Source organism: Diabrotica virgifera, chromosome 3 (assembly GCF_917563875.1).
Source record: "Diabrotica virgifera virgifera chromosome 3, PGI_DIABVI_V3a".
NCBI classification, from domain to species: Eukaryota; Metazoa; Arthropoda; class Insecta; order Coleoptera; family Chrysomelidae; genus Diabrotica; species Diabrotica virgifera.
Window position 1 is genome coordinate 194,858,187 of NC_065445.1, and position 16,297 is coordinate 194,874,483.

Sequence of the window (16,297 nt, forward strand, 5' to 3'; positions counted from 1 at the left end):
GGCGCATGCGCATTATAACTTTGTTCTGATTGGATGTTCAAATGACATGTCAAAAATTATCCAATATGGCAGCTGTAGCGCAGCTGTGGTTTGGACGGTTGACGGTTTGGTTATGTATGGTTGTTGCGTTTTAAAATTTGTGGGAAGAGAAACAACAAAGGTTAGTAGTTAATAGTTATACTGCCTTTTTAAATAGTTTTCATATTATATTTTTGAAGTTATACTTCAAAATGTTTTAATTTATGTATGTATCAATCCAGAAAAGGTGTGGAAAGAATATATTAGTGTTTTTAAATATATTTTTCTACAAACGTGTTAAAAATGCAATTTTTAGGACTCCATAGGAGCGTTAAAAATGCTACTTTAAGGCACTAGTGCTTTAAAAATTTTAAGGCACTGCAGTTAAAAGTGAATTGTCAAATTGTGAAACGGCAAAATATTTATATTTCATTTATTAACATTAATATTAATAATACAACTTGCGCAATTTGAAAAAGGTGGTTTAAAAGGTTTTTTATTATAATTTTGTGTCTTTGGATTTGTCTTCCTTGGGCGTAAAATAATAAAACATCTATTTTTATATTTCACTTGTCACCGTGATGTATAATTATGTATATCTGAAAGGTAAGTAGCATGCGGCTTGATGGCCTTGTTGGTAGAACATTGGACCAGAGATAAAAAAATCGCGAGATTGCGGGTTCAAATCCCGGACGATTCATATTTTTTCTTTTTTTTTTTTTTAATATTTGGCATTGTTAAGTTTTGGTTCATTTTTGGTAATTATTGTTAATTTTTTGTATTGTAACTGTTAAGTAGGTATATTTATTTCGTTGAAATTATATTATAATAGAAGTATAACTTCTTACGTGCGTACAAAGTACACACACATTCTTTTTTATTATATTTTGACCGAAAAAATTGATAAAAACATTCAGCAAAAAATGTTCTATACATTTTTATTGATAAAATCAATAGTTTTCGATTTATTCGCTATCGCAAATGTTAGTTTCCTATCGAAAAAATCAATGTTTTTCGATAATACTCATTTACGATTCACTCAATTTTTGCCGTAGAAATTTTTTTAAACCAAGTTCTAGGAAATTAAATAACTTACAATTTCATATTTAAACATTTTTTCGAATCTCTGATGCTAATCTTTCTATTCTGAAGAAAATGGCATTTTTTCCAAACTACAAAAATTCGTTATTGGCTTTTAACTCCAGTTTTTTAAAAACTAATCATTTTAAGCCAGTCAAACTTCTAGAATCTATTATTATTACACAAATAAAGAAGAATGAATATGTTCAATGACTAAAAACACCGCTAACATACATTATTATGCTTCCAATTGGATTTCTCCTTTTTTTTTTTCAAAAAATATATTGATTTTATAACAGTAACTTTTTTATTTTTTATCCTATAAAGTTTAGTAAAAAAGAATTTTGTAGGCTTCTACAAGATCTATAAGGCTATTAATATTAAATCCTTTTAAAATCCTCAGTCGCAAAAAGAGGTGACTGTAAAAGTGTTGGTAAAGGTGGTTTTTGCATGTTATTACAAGTTTTAATTGTCAATAGCTCACTCAATTTATGCCGTAGAAAAAAATTTTGCAAACCAGGTTCTTGGGTATTAAATAAGCTACAATTTCATATTAAACATTTTTTCGTATCTCTGATGCTAATCTTTTTATTCTGAAGTTAAAGCCATTTTTTTCCAAACTACAAAAACTCATCGTTCTCTTTTAACTCCATTTTTTTTAAACTAATCATTCTAAGCCGGTCAAACTTCTAGAACCTATTAATAATTCATAAATAAAGAAGAGCAAATAAGGTCAATGACTAATTTAAATTAGGGTGGTGATTAGGAGGTTGCTTCCGATCCCCTTTTCGCTGAAAAAATAGGGACTGACATTATTTTCGTTACTTAATTTTTGAACTAGACTTTTTTTATTTCTGGAGATAGATATTTTTACATATAGGTCTGGATCCCGCGTATGAAAAAAAAGTTGATTAATAGCAAGCTGAAAATGTGTTAATAGCTTAAGGGTGTCTAGTCGGATAAACTTTGATATATGGGAACACTGGAACAGGGGCAGCTTTAATTGTGGAACAGGTTAAAAATTTGGAACGGTCAGACCACGAAAACGGCACATTTAATTTGTCCGACAGAACAGACTTAAACTCTCCGAACAGAGATTAAACTCTCATGCAAAAATCAGACTGCTATTTATCACCTGTCATAATTCCTGTCATTTGACATATTCTACATGTTCCACTCATTAAAACGCCCATTTGGTGATAAATAGCAGTCTGATTTCTGCATGAGAGTTTAATCTCTGTCCAGAGAGTTTAAGTCTGTTCTGTCGGACAAAATAAATGTGCCGTTTTCGTGGTCTGACCGTTCCAAATTTTTAACCTGTTCCACAATTAAAACTGCCCCTGTTCCAGTGTTCCCATATATCAAAGTTTATCCGACTAGACACCCTCAAGCTATTAACAAATTTTCAGCTTGCTATTAATCAACTTTTTTTTCATACGCGGGATCCAGACCTAATACTTTAAATTAGTTTGAACAAATTGTCCTCGAAAAATGCATGGTTTTCCCGTCTTTTGACTTTGAAACTACAATATTTATCATTTGACGAAGAAGAGCTAACATATAATAAAGTATACCTCGATTACTATTGGTCTTAAAGAAAATAAATAAAGGCGGTTTTGTTTATTTTTATAAAAGGTACATTTTTGTTAAGTAAAGTTGTTTTGATCAAGCGAAAACTTTTGGAGTTATTAGCAGAAAACTTATTAAAAACATTGACTTTCTCGATATAAAACTAACACTTTCGATAGCGAATAAATCAAAAACTGCTAATTTTATCAAAAAAATATATAGAACGTTTTTTGCTTAGAATGAATGTTTTTACCAACTATTGCGGTCAAAATATAATAAAAAATTTCCACCCACGAGATGGGGTGGCAATAACCCCCATGGTAAAAGCCCCTTTCGGCATCATATTGAATCATATAGATTTTGATCCTTGGACTATTCACTACTTATTCTCAATTTTTCAAGCAAATCGATCCATTCTGTAAAAATTGCGAGGTTTTGTCCTATTTTAAGCTTCATTACTTGGACTAATATTTTTTAGAGGTTTTCCGAAACATTTTACATCTTTCATTTTTTTATTTTCGATGGTTTTCACATTACAAAAATCTTCCAAATATAGTGAGTCTTTTTACGATACTTTCAGTGGAAAAAAAAGATCTACTCATGGACTCGATGCCTCCACTCAAAAAAATTTAGTTCGTAATATTGATTAACAGTGATTATTGAATAGTATTTCGTTCTCACAACAATTTAATTTGTTGTTTCAACGAACTTTTAGACATTGACGAATGTACTTGGTTATTGTCACAATGATTGAATAATAATTGTGAGAATAACTAGAGTACATTAATCAATAACACTCAATTTATTCAGCCAATAACTTAGTTTCGTATATTTAATAAATACTGTTAATTGTGGCAGCAACTCACGTTCTTGATTTCGTAGATGACAAGCAATTACCTTGGTTTATCGTGACAACGTACAGATTTCATTAAAACAATGTACAAATGTTGTTAATATAGAGTAATATATGATTATTGAATAGACGTACACTGATTGTTGTGCCAACGAATGCATTAATTAATCTACTACTGCCTTTAATTCCCACAATCAATGCGTTAATTGTGACAATAATCGTGGTTGTTGAGACAATAAATGTTTTGCTTGACCATTTGAAATGTAACGGCTTTTCCTTGAAAGTGCCGAATAATAATTGCATTTTGTTTCCAAGTGTAGTCCGTAGTAGAAGGAAGATAAGGATAAGATATTACTTAGTTTTTATATTTGAATAAAAGTAAGTTTTTTCTGATAAGGTAAATACGGGAGAATATTCTAATTAAAAATAAACTTGTCAGTGTCTTATGTTTGTAAGTGTTTACTTTTAATATTGTCTTGTGATGGTATTTATAAGATGAACTGAAAATGAATTTTCGAATCCTGAATGAAAAAAAATAATTAGTATTTTTGAAAATTTAAACGCAGAATAAAATATTAGAGTATTATCGAGGGTCTGACGTCCCTGAGAACTTCTATAATGATTATTTTAATAAGTCACAGGGGTGAAAAATAGAAAATTTAGTATGATTTTTTTATTTCAAATATACTATTCAAAAGAAACTTTTTGTTTATTCTAAGGGACTTTCAGCCCTCAGTAATAATGTAGTCTTTTATTCTGCGGTTCAATTTTTCAAAAATACTTACTTATTAGTTTTCTCAGGATTCCAAAAAAATGAATGCGTTTAAAAATAATTCGAACGAAATTTTGCTCCTGCGCTCTCAAAAATGATTAAAGTGTTATACATTTTTGAAATCACCATTTCAAACTTTTAAATGAGCTGTCACATGATGTACTTTCCCATTAAAAAAATCAAAGTTACGCCTGTCACCTGAAGAGGGATCGTGTAAAGTTCGAAACATTGATGTTATAATATACTTTGATAATTTTAAAAATCGACCTGTCTGAGCGTTTTGCTTATGTACTAAAAAGTTAATAAGGCGGGGGGGGGGGATTAACACTTATTCCAGTGCACTGTATAAGCGATATAATAATTATGAGAAATCACACAGTGTAAAGTCCTAAAGGTTAAGGACAAAAAAGGGGATTTAAAAAATTATTATTAATCAATTAATATGATACATTGGGCTAATGCATTCAGTAATTATTAATATAAAATACGTTCATAGCAGGAATGAACGAAACTGATTGTAAGAATGAATAGAATTGCTTGTAAGAATAACCGTATTTATTGTGCCAATGAACGGAATTAATTGTAACAATAAACGGAAATAATTGAAGAAATAAACGAAATACGTTAGGAGAAATAACACTATTATTGGCACAACGAATGGTCTTCGTCGGTCAATTAACGACGTTGTTGTTTCAATAAATAGTGTTCGTTGACTCAATGAACTGAGTTCGTAATATCAATAAAATGATATTATGGTATACATAATGAATGTTCGTCCATTCAATAAACGTAATTCATTGGCTCAACTAACGAAAATAATGAATTGATGAAGATCGCTTTGTTGTTCCAATAAAACCAAGAATTGGACAAATTTTAAGAATTGCGTTTGTTGTCTGAATTAACATTTTTATTGATATTACGTACCTTTTTCGTTGAGTGTCCGCACGGAAGCCTTCATTTAGTGGAGAGATTGTATTGATATTTTCTTAATACAACAATTACCCTTGTTCTTCTTTATGTACATCCTTATGCCTTTCAGCGTGGAACTGTTTATTTTAGTGTTTGTTACTTGTCCATTTCTCCCATTTTTTTGGTGTGCATTCATTGTTCTCGTTCCTTCGAGCAACTTTCCTCTATTTTGCATCTATTCAATTTGTTTTTGGTCTGCTTTTTTTTCGTCTCTTGGTTCTCTTTGCTTCTATTACATACATACCTAATCGTTCCTCGTTCATAATTTTCTCCATTCTTTCCTGTTTTTCGCCATTTGTGTTGCTTCTTGGACAATATGCTAATGTTTTCTCCTTTGTTGTGTCAAGTAACGGTTTGATTTTAAGTCTGTTTCTTATTTCTTCATTTCTGGGTCTGTCTGTCCTTCTTGCCCCTATCGTTCTTCTGAGGTATTTCATCTCTGCTTCTTCTTCTTTAAGTGCCATCTCCGCGGCGGAGGTCAGCAATCATCATAGCTATTCGTATTTTAGAGATGGCTGCTCTGAAAAGTTCATTTGATGTACATCCGTACCACTCTCTCAGGTTGCGCAGCCACGATATTCTGCGTCGCCATATGCTTCTCTTTCCTTGAATCTTTCCCTGCATAATCAATTGGAGCAAGCTGTATCATATCTGCTACTAGTCTGTTATTGAGATCGTCCTCGACGCTTCCTCTGTTATTTACTACTGTTCCCAGGTATTTGTATGTATATATTTGTTTGCTTTATTTTTTGGTGATCCATAGACAGTCGATTATGTCATCCGTGTCTGTTTCCTTGTTATTTTCATTATCTGTGTCTTCTCTTTATTTACATTTAGGTTGTATTTTTTCAAAATTTTCTAAAATGTGCTTCAGTTTTCAGGCTGTTTCGGCGAATAATGCTATGTCATCTTCAAATACGCATATCTTTGCATTTTATCATATGCATTATATTCCATCTATTGGAATATTGGCATTTGCAGATGATGTTGATATCATAGCTAGAAGCAAAAGAGAAATGATAGAAGCATTTAATGCGATATAAAGAGCGGCACAACACAGTGGCCTAAATATTAATGAAATAAAAACCAAATACATGAAGGCCAGCAAATCGACAGACCAAAGAAACCTACAGAATCTGACAATAGCAGACTATAACGTCGAAAGCGTAAAAAATTTTACTATCTAGGTTCACTAGTTACCACATATAACAATGTCAGCGAAGAAGTTAAGAGAAGAATACATATTGCTAATAAAACATATAATGGACCAATTAAACATCTAAGATCTAACAACATCACGAGAAAAACCAAGTGCAAAATATACAAAACCCTGATAAAACCGCTTCTTATATATGGATCAGCGACATGGACACTGTCGAAAAGCGATGAGAACTTATTAGATACGTTTGAACGAAGAATCCTTAGACACATATACAGGGTGTCCAGAAACTCTACCGACAAATGAAGACAGGAGATTCCTCAGGTAATTTTAAGACAATTTAACCAAATTCATCTAGTCCGAAAATGCTTCCTAAGGCAGCTAGAGCTCTTTGAAGATGGCGTCTTGTAATTAGTTTTTCATAAGTACCTCCAGAACGCTTCTAGTTAGAAAATCGAAAATTGCTACACATATTTATCTTCCAGAGATAAATCAATTTCATCCATTACGAATTTCTAGTACCGGTCATAGGCGTCCGTTTTGGGTGGGGCAACGGTTATTTTATCGCATAACTTTTTTGTCTTTAAATTTTAACCATTTTTGACTTTGGTTTATTAAATTGTAAGGTATTCTAGTACTAAAAGTTACTCTTAATTTAAGTCGATAGGATACATCGTTTTTTTAGAAAAATCGACTTGAAAATTTTTCGTTTTTGGAATTCCAGAAAAAATGCCAAAAAAAAGTATTTAGAAAAACGAAAACTTGTACGAAAAAACGAAAAATGATATTCCAGAGATGAATCGATTTCATTAGTTGCGAATTTCTAGTACCGGTCATATGCGTGGGTTTTGGGGTAGGTCAACCGTTATTTATTATAGCATAACTTTTTTGTCTTTTATTTTTAAGCATTTTTGACACTAGATTATTAAATTATGAGGTATTCTAGTAGTAAAAGGTACTCTTGCTTTAAATTGGTAAAATGCACCGTTTTCTTTGAAAAATTTTTTCAATTTTTTTTTTCAAATTCAAGAGACGAAAAATTTTTAAATCGATTTTTCTAGAAAACGGTGTGTCCTATCGACTTGAAGCAAGAGCACCTTTAAGTGCTAGAATCCCTAACAATTTAATAATCCAAAGTCAAAAATGCTTAAAATTTAAAGACAAAAAAATTATGCGATAAAATAACCGTTGCCCTACCCAAAACGGACGCCTATGACCGGCCCTAGAAATTTCTCAATATATGGAATCGATATATCTCTGGAAGATAGATATGTGTACCAATTTTCGTTTTTCTAACTGAAAGCGTTCTGGAGGTATTTAAAAAAAACTAATTACAAGACGCCATCTTCAAAGAGCTCTAGCTCCATTGGGAAGCATTTTCGGACTAGGTGAATTTGGTTAAATTGTCTTAGAATTATCTGAGGAATCTCCTGTCTTCGTTTGTCGGTGGAGTTTCTGGACACCCTGTATAAAGGGGTGAAAGAAAATGACGTATGGCGCAGAAGATATAATTTTGAACTATACGCAGCACACAACGAACCCGACGTCATAACATCCATAAAGATCGGACGTCTGCGCTGGACGGGCCATGTTGAATGGATGTTGGAGACCGAAACACCAAAACATATAATGAGGCAAACACCAGTAGGGAGAAGGTCAAAGGGAAGACCCAAACTTAGATACATGAAACAAGTGGAACAAGATCTAAAAACACTTGAGATTACCCACTGGAAGAACAAAGCAAGGAACAGAACAGAATGGCGGAAAATCCTAGAATAAGCCAGGACCCAAAAAGCGTTGTCGAGCTACTGATGAGGATGATTCTATTCCATCATAATATACAGCATTTTTTAAAGGTTTTCTTAAATTCTTTCACTTTCTCATCTATTTCATTTATAAAAAGTATTGGTCTTAAACGACCTCCTTGTCTAACTTTTTGCGTTGTTTCAAATGGTTGCGATTGCATATTTTATGGAATTTACTATGGAATCTCTAACGCGAGAATTTTACTCTCACCGTTGCATTTGTTTGTCTTTTTAATAATAATAATAATAATAATACTAACCTGTGGGAGTTTTATGTCAGTTCTTCTATCAGGCGCGGCCCCCTGCGAATGGGGGATGCTTTCTGGGTATTCGTAGCGCCAATACCCAGAGAGTAGCAGGAATACTTGCCGTGGAACAAAAACTGACACCTGGCAGTAGGTATAAAATGCACACCCATGAGAATGGAGAGTAATAGTTTATGTTTAGGGCCGCTGCCTGGGGATCGCCAGGGCACGTCTGGAGCCGACGCTGGACGTGACAGCATGCGGGACGTCGGTGGCAGGGTGTTGAGGAGGCGGGCCCCTGTCACACAAACAGCTACAGCCCAACAAAAAGAACAACAACCACAAGCGAGCCAAACAACAGCAAGAGCTCCACTCGCTGAAGGTGTTGCGCCGGAACATCAGCCGGCGCTCACTCAAGCGGGACGACCGAGGCAGCGCATGAAATGGACTGTGTCCATTAACGAAAGCATTTTGCGCTTCTATTATAAGGTGACAAACCTCGGTCAAGAAACGATCGGCTACAGACAACAGCTGTATGCCGAATTTTGCAGGGAGTACCCAGATATTCAAGTATCGGAGCAAAGAGTATCAGATCAATACCGGGTAATCGTAAGAAACAACCTTATCCCAGAGACTAGACGCAATACGATCAAAAGCGAAGTCGAACGGGAGATTAATAATCAAGAGCTAGTTTTAGATCAAGTTCCTAATGAAATCCTTGATGAGCAGATTCCTGAGATGCCCATACTAGAAACTCAACCTGACAATACACAGCAGGAAAAAAACGAGTTGCGCGATAGTCTAGAAAACGAAATGGCTCGTGCCGTACAAGAGTTTAATGGAACAAATCCACTTAGCAGACCACCGTTACCACGAATAAACTCTTGTAAGAAACTAGGTGCCCTGTTACAAATTGTGAATACTGAAGTCCTACCCAATTATGTCGTAGAAGCCCACACATTGGAGTATCTGCATATGCTAATCTACTGTGCAGCTACAGCAATTGCCAATGTAATGGGCGTTAAGATCAGAACACGACGGGGTACTAATAACGGAAGGACTGGTAACAGAATTGCACCCTGGGAAAAAAGACTTCTCGGAAAAATTGAATTACTGCGTAGGGATATTGGTCAAGTCACAAAATATATAAGAGGTGTAACAAGTAGAAAAGTCATTAAAAGAGCTGAAGAAATAATGCGGAGCACTGCAAGACACTCGAGATACGATCCAGAAAATAACACAGCCCAACAGTGTCTGGATACATTAAAACAAAAACTCTCCGTCTATTCAGGACGATTAAGAAGGTATAAAGTTAGTAACAACCGAAAATGTGACAATGCACTTTTTGAGAACTCTGAGAAGGCGTTCTACCGAAAACTCAATTCCACCGTAGAAAGTGTCGACAAGTCTTACCCAAGCCAAGAAGAAATTCATGAGTTTTGGGGAAATCAACTTTCCACACCAGCTGCTTTTAACAACAATGCTGGCTGGATAGAAGATACGACGCACAACTGTCACCACTACGTCACTGTTAACTACGAACCATTCACGACTGAAGAAGTCTCAAATGTCATCAAAGAGCTTCATAACTGGAAATCTCCTGGACCAGACGGAGTTCAGAACTTCTGGCTTAAAAAGTTTTTGAGTATTCATGAGTGCTTATCAACATTAATTAATCATGTTATTTCTAATCCGCAGGAATTACCATCATTTCTAACTCAGGGAACTACTTATTTAATACCCAAGGATCAAAATAACACCCAAGATCCATCCAAGTACCGCCCAATTACTTGTCTTCCAACTTTGTATAAATTGGTCACATCCTGTGTAACCCGGCGTATCTACCAACACTGTGCTCTAAACAATATCATAGAGCCTCAACAGAAAGGATGCGCTAAGGGTTCCATGGGTTGCAAAGAACAGCTTATCATCGACTCAGTCATTTCTAACCAGGCATTCACTAAAAAAAGGAACCTTTTTACTGCTTTTATTGACTATAAAAAGGCCTTTGATTCAGTACCGCATGAATGGCTAATAGATATTTTGAAAATATACAAAGTAGATGATAACATAGTGACCTTTTTAAGGCATATAATGAGAGATTGGAAGACTAAAATTCACCTCCAAATACCTGGTGAAAACAATATCGAAACCGAAAATATCGCAATCAACCGGGGATTATTTCAAGGAGACTCGTTGAGTCCATTGTGGTTCTGTTTAGCTTTGAACCCCCTTTCCCAGTTATTAAACTCCACTGACTCAGGTTTTAGCATTAAAAGCAATAATACTGTGGTAGCGAAGCTCAATCATCTGTTGTATATGGATGATTTGAAATTAATGGCTTCCACTCGAGAACACCTAGAAGAGATGCTAAAAACTGTAGAAACATTTTCTAATGATATTAGTATGCAGTTCGGTCTAGACAAGTGCCGTGTTTTGAATATAATCAGAGGAAAGGTACAGCCCGGTGGATTCGATATGCAAAATGGCCAGAACATCGAGGCCATGGGCGACAACGATATGTACAAATATCTTGGAGTAAAGCAGGCGCGGAAAATTGACCATAAGCAAATGAAAACTGAGATAACTACTGAGTTTATGAGAAGGGTAAAACAGCTGCTTCGTTCACAGCTTAACAGTAAAAATTTGTTTAAGGCACTAAACACCTACGCTTGTTCCGCGCTTAGCTATTCATTTGGTATTGTTAAGTGGACAAAAACGGATATAGAAAATCTTCAGCGAAAAGTACGAACACACCTCACAAAGGCACAAAAACACCACCCTAAAAGTGCAGTAGAACGAACGACATTACCCCGGTATTTAGAAGGAAGAGGACTTATGGATATAGGTGAGCAATTAGATAAACAAATTGCTAATTTAAGAACTTATTTTCAGATGCAGGCTGAGACATCTACTCTACATCGCGCTATCTGCGCAGTAGATGACACAACATCGATCAAACTGAGGGAAGCAGAACTGCGCATAAACCACCTTACTAAGGACGAAAAAGTGCGCGCCTGGATGGGTAAACCTTTGCACGGGCGACATCCCAATGAGGTCAGCCAAGATTATGTCGACAATATAGCGTCGAACTACTGGTTGACATCAGGAAAGATGTTACCTGAAACGGAGGGTTCATTACTGGCCATTCAGGATCAGGTTATACCAACCAGAAACTACCTGAAATATATCATCAAAGACCCTCAGGTTCAAAACGACAGATGCCGATATGGATGTCAAGCCCAAGAAACCATCCAACATCTTACAGGGGGCTGCCAGGCATTTGCTGCAACTGAATACAAGGAACGGCATGACGCAGTGGGAAAAATCCTTCATCAAGAGATAGCTATCAAGCTGGGACTTCTCCAAACGGACTATCTCCCGTATTATCAATACGTCCCTGAGAGTATGCTTGAGGATGGCAACTACAAGCTATACTGGGACCGCACTGTGCTCACAGACCAAACAGTGGCACATAATAGACCAGATCTCGTACTAGTTAATAAATTAACAAGACAAACAACACTAATTGATGTGGCGATACCTAACAACAATAATCTACGTAGTAAATTCACTGAAAAGATCGCCAAGTACAGAGATCTAGAAATTCAAATACGAAGGCAATGGAGAATGCAAAGTACCCAGACGATACCTATTGTTATGTCTACTACTGGAGTCATTCCGAAGAACCTCCTCGAAAGCATAAAAAGCCTGGGTCTAAATGAACATCTTTACAAGACCATGCAGAAAGCTGTACTACTCGCAACGGCCAGATGTGTACGAAAGTTTTTGGGAGATACACCTGCATACCAAGTCACCTAGGGCTCGATAACACGGAAAGAGTCCCACCAGAGCTCAATCCTTTTGATACCGTAGGTATCTGGGATGAGTCAATTTTCCCCTTAGAGGGAGTGTGAGCCGTATGGCTAAATCTGGATAATAATAATAATAATACACCTGGCAGTAGGTATAAAATGCACACCCATTAATATGGAGAATTATCGTTTATGTTTAGGATCGCTGCCTGGGGATCGCCAGGGCACGTCTGGAGCCGGCGCTGGACGTGACAGCATGCGGGACGTCGGTGGCAGGGTGTTGAGGAGGCGGGCCCCTGTCATACAATCAGCTACAGCCCAACCACAACCACAAGCGAGCCAAACAACAACAAGAGCTCCACCCGCCGAAGGTGCTGCGCTGGATCATCAGCCGGCGCTCACTCAAGCGGGACGACCGAGGCAGCGCATGAAATGGACTGTGTCCATCAATGAGAACATTTTGCGCTTCTACTACAAGGTGACAAACCTCGGTCAAGAAACAATCGGCTACCGACAACAGTTGTATGCCGAATTTTGTAGGACGTACCCAGATATTCAAGTATCGGAGCAACGAGTATCAGACCAATACCGGGTAATTATAAGAAACAACCTTATCCCAGAGACTAGACGCAATATCATCAGAAGCGAAGTCGAACGGGAGATTCATAAAGATGTTGTAATTGAAGATCAAGTCCCAAATGAAGTGCATGAGCAGATTCCTGAGCTTGCCATACAAGAAACTCAACCTGACAATACAGAGCAGGAAAATAACGAGCTACATGATAACCTAGTAAGCGAAATGGCACGTGCTGTACAAGAGTTTAATGGAACAAACCCACTTAGCAGACCACCGCCACCACGAATAAACTCTTGTAAGAGACTAGGTGTGCTGTTACAAATTGTGAACACTGAAATCCTACCCAATTATGTCGTAGAAGCCCACACATTGGAGTATCTGCATATGCTAATCTACTGTGCAGCTACAGCAATTGCCAATGTAATGGGCGTTAAGATCAGAACACGACGGGGTACTAATAACGGAAGGACTGGTAGCAGAATTGCACCCTGGGAAAAAAGACTGCTCGGAAAGATTGAATTGCTGCGTAGGGATATTGGTCAAGTCACAGAATATATACGAGGTGTAAGAAGTACAAGAGTCATCAGGAGAGCTGAAGAAATAATACGGAATACTGCAAGACACTCAAGATACGATCCAGAAAACAACACAGCCCAACAGTGCCTGGATACATTAAAACAAAGACTCTCAGTTTATTCAGGACGACTAAGAAGGTACAAAGTGAGTAACAACCGAAAATCCGACAATGCCCTTTTTGAGACTGCTGAGAAGGCGTTCTATCGAAAACTCAATTCCACCGTAGAAAATCTCGATAAGTCTTATCCAAGCCAAGAAGAAATTCATGAGTTTTGGGGAAATCAACTTTCCACACCAGCTGCTCTTAACAACAATGCTGGATGGATAGAAGATACGGCACAGAACTGCCAACACTACACCACTACTCTCTACGAACCCTTCACCACTGAAGAAGTCTCAAATATCATCAAAGAACTTCATAACTGGAAATCTCCTGGACCAGACGGAGTTCAAAACTTTTGGCTCAAGAAGTTTTGGAGTGCTCATGAATGCTTATCGACACTAATTAATAATGTTATTTCTAATCCGCAGGATATACCATCATTCCTAACTCAGGGAACCACTTATTTAATACCGAAGGATCAAAATAACACCCAAGATCCAGCAAAATACCGCCCAATTACTTGTCTTCCAACTTTGTATAAATTGGTCACATCCTGTGTAGCCCGGCGTATCTACCAACACTGTGCTCTGAACAATATCATAGAGCCTCAACAGAAAGGATGCGCTAAGGGTTCCATGGGTTGCAAAGAACAACTTATCATCGACTCGGTCATTTCTAATCAAGCATATTCCAAAAAGAGGAACCTATTTACTGCTTTTATTGATTACAAGAAGGCCTTTGATTCAGTGCCGCATGAATGGCTTATAGATATATTGAGAATATATAAAGTCGATGATAATATAGTGACCTTTTTACAACATATAATGACAGAGTGGAAAACTAGAATTCACCTTCAAATACCTGGTGAAAATAACATCGAAACTGAAAATATCGCAATCAGCCGGGGCCTGTTTCAAGGAGATTCGTTGAGTCCTCTGTGGTTCTGTCTAGCTATGAACCCACTATCTCAGCTGTTGAACTCCACAGGTGCAGGTTTTAGCATTAAAAGTAACAACAATGTGGTGGCGAAGCTTAATCATTTATTGTACATGGATAATTTGAAATTAATGGCTTCCACTCGAAACCAACTCGACGAGATGCTAAAAACTGTAGAAACTTTTTCTAATGATATTAGTATGCACTTCGGACTAGACAAGTGCCGTATTTTAAATATAGTCAGAGGAAAAGTACAGCCCGGAGGATTCGATATGCAAAATGGCCAGAACATCGAGGCCATGGGTGAAAACGATATGTATAAATATCTTGGAGTAAAGCAAGCGCGGAAAATTGACCATAGACAAATGAAAACAGAGATAACTACTGAGTTTATACGAAGGGTAAAACAGCTGCTTCGCTCACACCTTAACAGTAGAAATTTGTTTAAGGCACTAAACACCTACGCATGTTCCGCGCTTAGCTGCTCATTTGGTATTGTTAAGTGGACAAAAACAGATATAGAAGCTCTACAGCGAAAAGTACGAACACACCTCACAAAAGCACAAAAACACCATCCTAAAAGTGCAGTAGAAAGAACAACATTACCACGGAATCTAGGAGGAAGAGGACTTATGGATATAGGTGAGCAATTAGATAAACAAATTGCTAATTTAAGAACTTATTTTCAGATGCAGGCTGAGACATCTACTCTACATCGCGCTATCTGCGCAGTAGATGACACAACACCGATCAAACTAAGGGAACCAGAAATGCGCATAAATCACCTTACTAAGGACGAAAAACTGCGCGCCTGGATGGGTAAACCTCTGCACGGGCGACATCCCAATGAGGTCAGCCAAGATTATGTCGACAATATAGCGTCGAACTACTGGTTGACATCAGGAAAGATGTTCCCTGAAACGGAGGGGTCATTACTGGCCATTCAGGATCAGGTTATACCAACCAAAAATTACCTGAAATATATCATCAAAGACCTCAGGTTCAAAACGACAGATGCCGATATGGATGTCAAGCCCAAGAAACCATCCAACATCTTACAGGGGGCTGCCAGGCATTTGCTGCAACTGAATACAAGGAACGGCATGATGCAGTGGGAAAAATCCTTCATCAAGAGATAGCTATCAAGCTGGGACTTCTCCAAACAGACCATCTCCCGTATTATCAATATGTCCCTGAGAGTATGCTTGAGGATGGCAACTACAAGCTATACTGGGACCGCACTGTGCTCACAGACCAAACAGTGGCACATAATAGACCAGATCTCGTACTAGTTAATAAATTAACAAGACAGACAACACTAATTGATGTGGCGATACCTAACAACAATAATCTACGTAGTAAATTTACTGAAAAGATCGCCAAATACAGAGATCTAGAAATTAAAATACGAAGACAATGGAGAATGCAAAGTACCCAGACGATACCGATTATTATTTCTACTACTGGAGTCATTCCGAAGACCCTCCTCGAAAGCATAAAAAAGCTGGGTCTGAATGAACATCTTTATAAGACCATGCAGAAAGCTGTACTACTCGCGACGGCCAGATGCGTACGAAAATTTCTGGGAGATACACCTGCATTCCAAGTCACCTAGGGCTCGATAACACGGAAAGAGTCCCACCAGAGCTCAATCCTTTTGATACCGTAGGTATCTGGGATGAGTCAATTTTCCCCTTAGAGGGAGTGTGAGCCGTATGGCTAAATCTGGATAATAATAATATTTATTTCGAAAATTTTACATACATATATACAGAGACACATACATATACGCAGAGCGAAATATTCGTCAACATAAAAAA

At 37.0% G+C, this 16,297-nt stretch overlaps 1 protein-coding gene across 1 annotated transcript in view; it reads right to left on the reverse strand.

Annotated features, from left to right (window-relative positions):
- The window catches only part of LOC114324345 (lachesin), a 200,074-nt gene that overhangs the window by 22,589 nt on the left and 161,188 nt on the right, over positions 1-16,297 (reverse strand). The gene's annotated exons all lie outside the window — the stretch shown is intronic.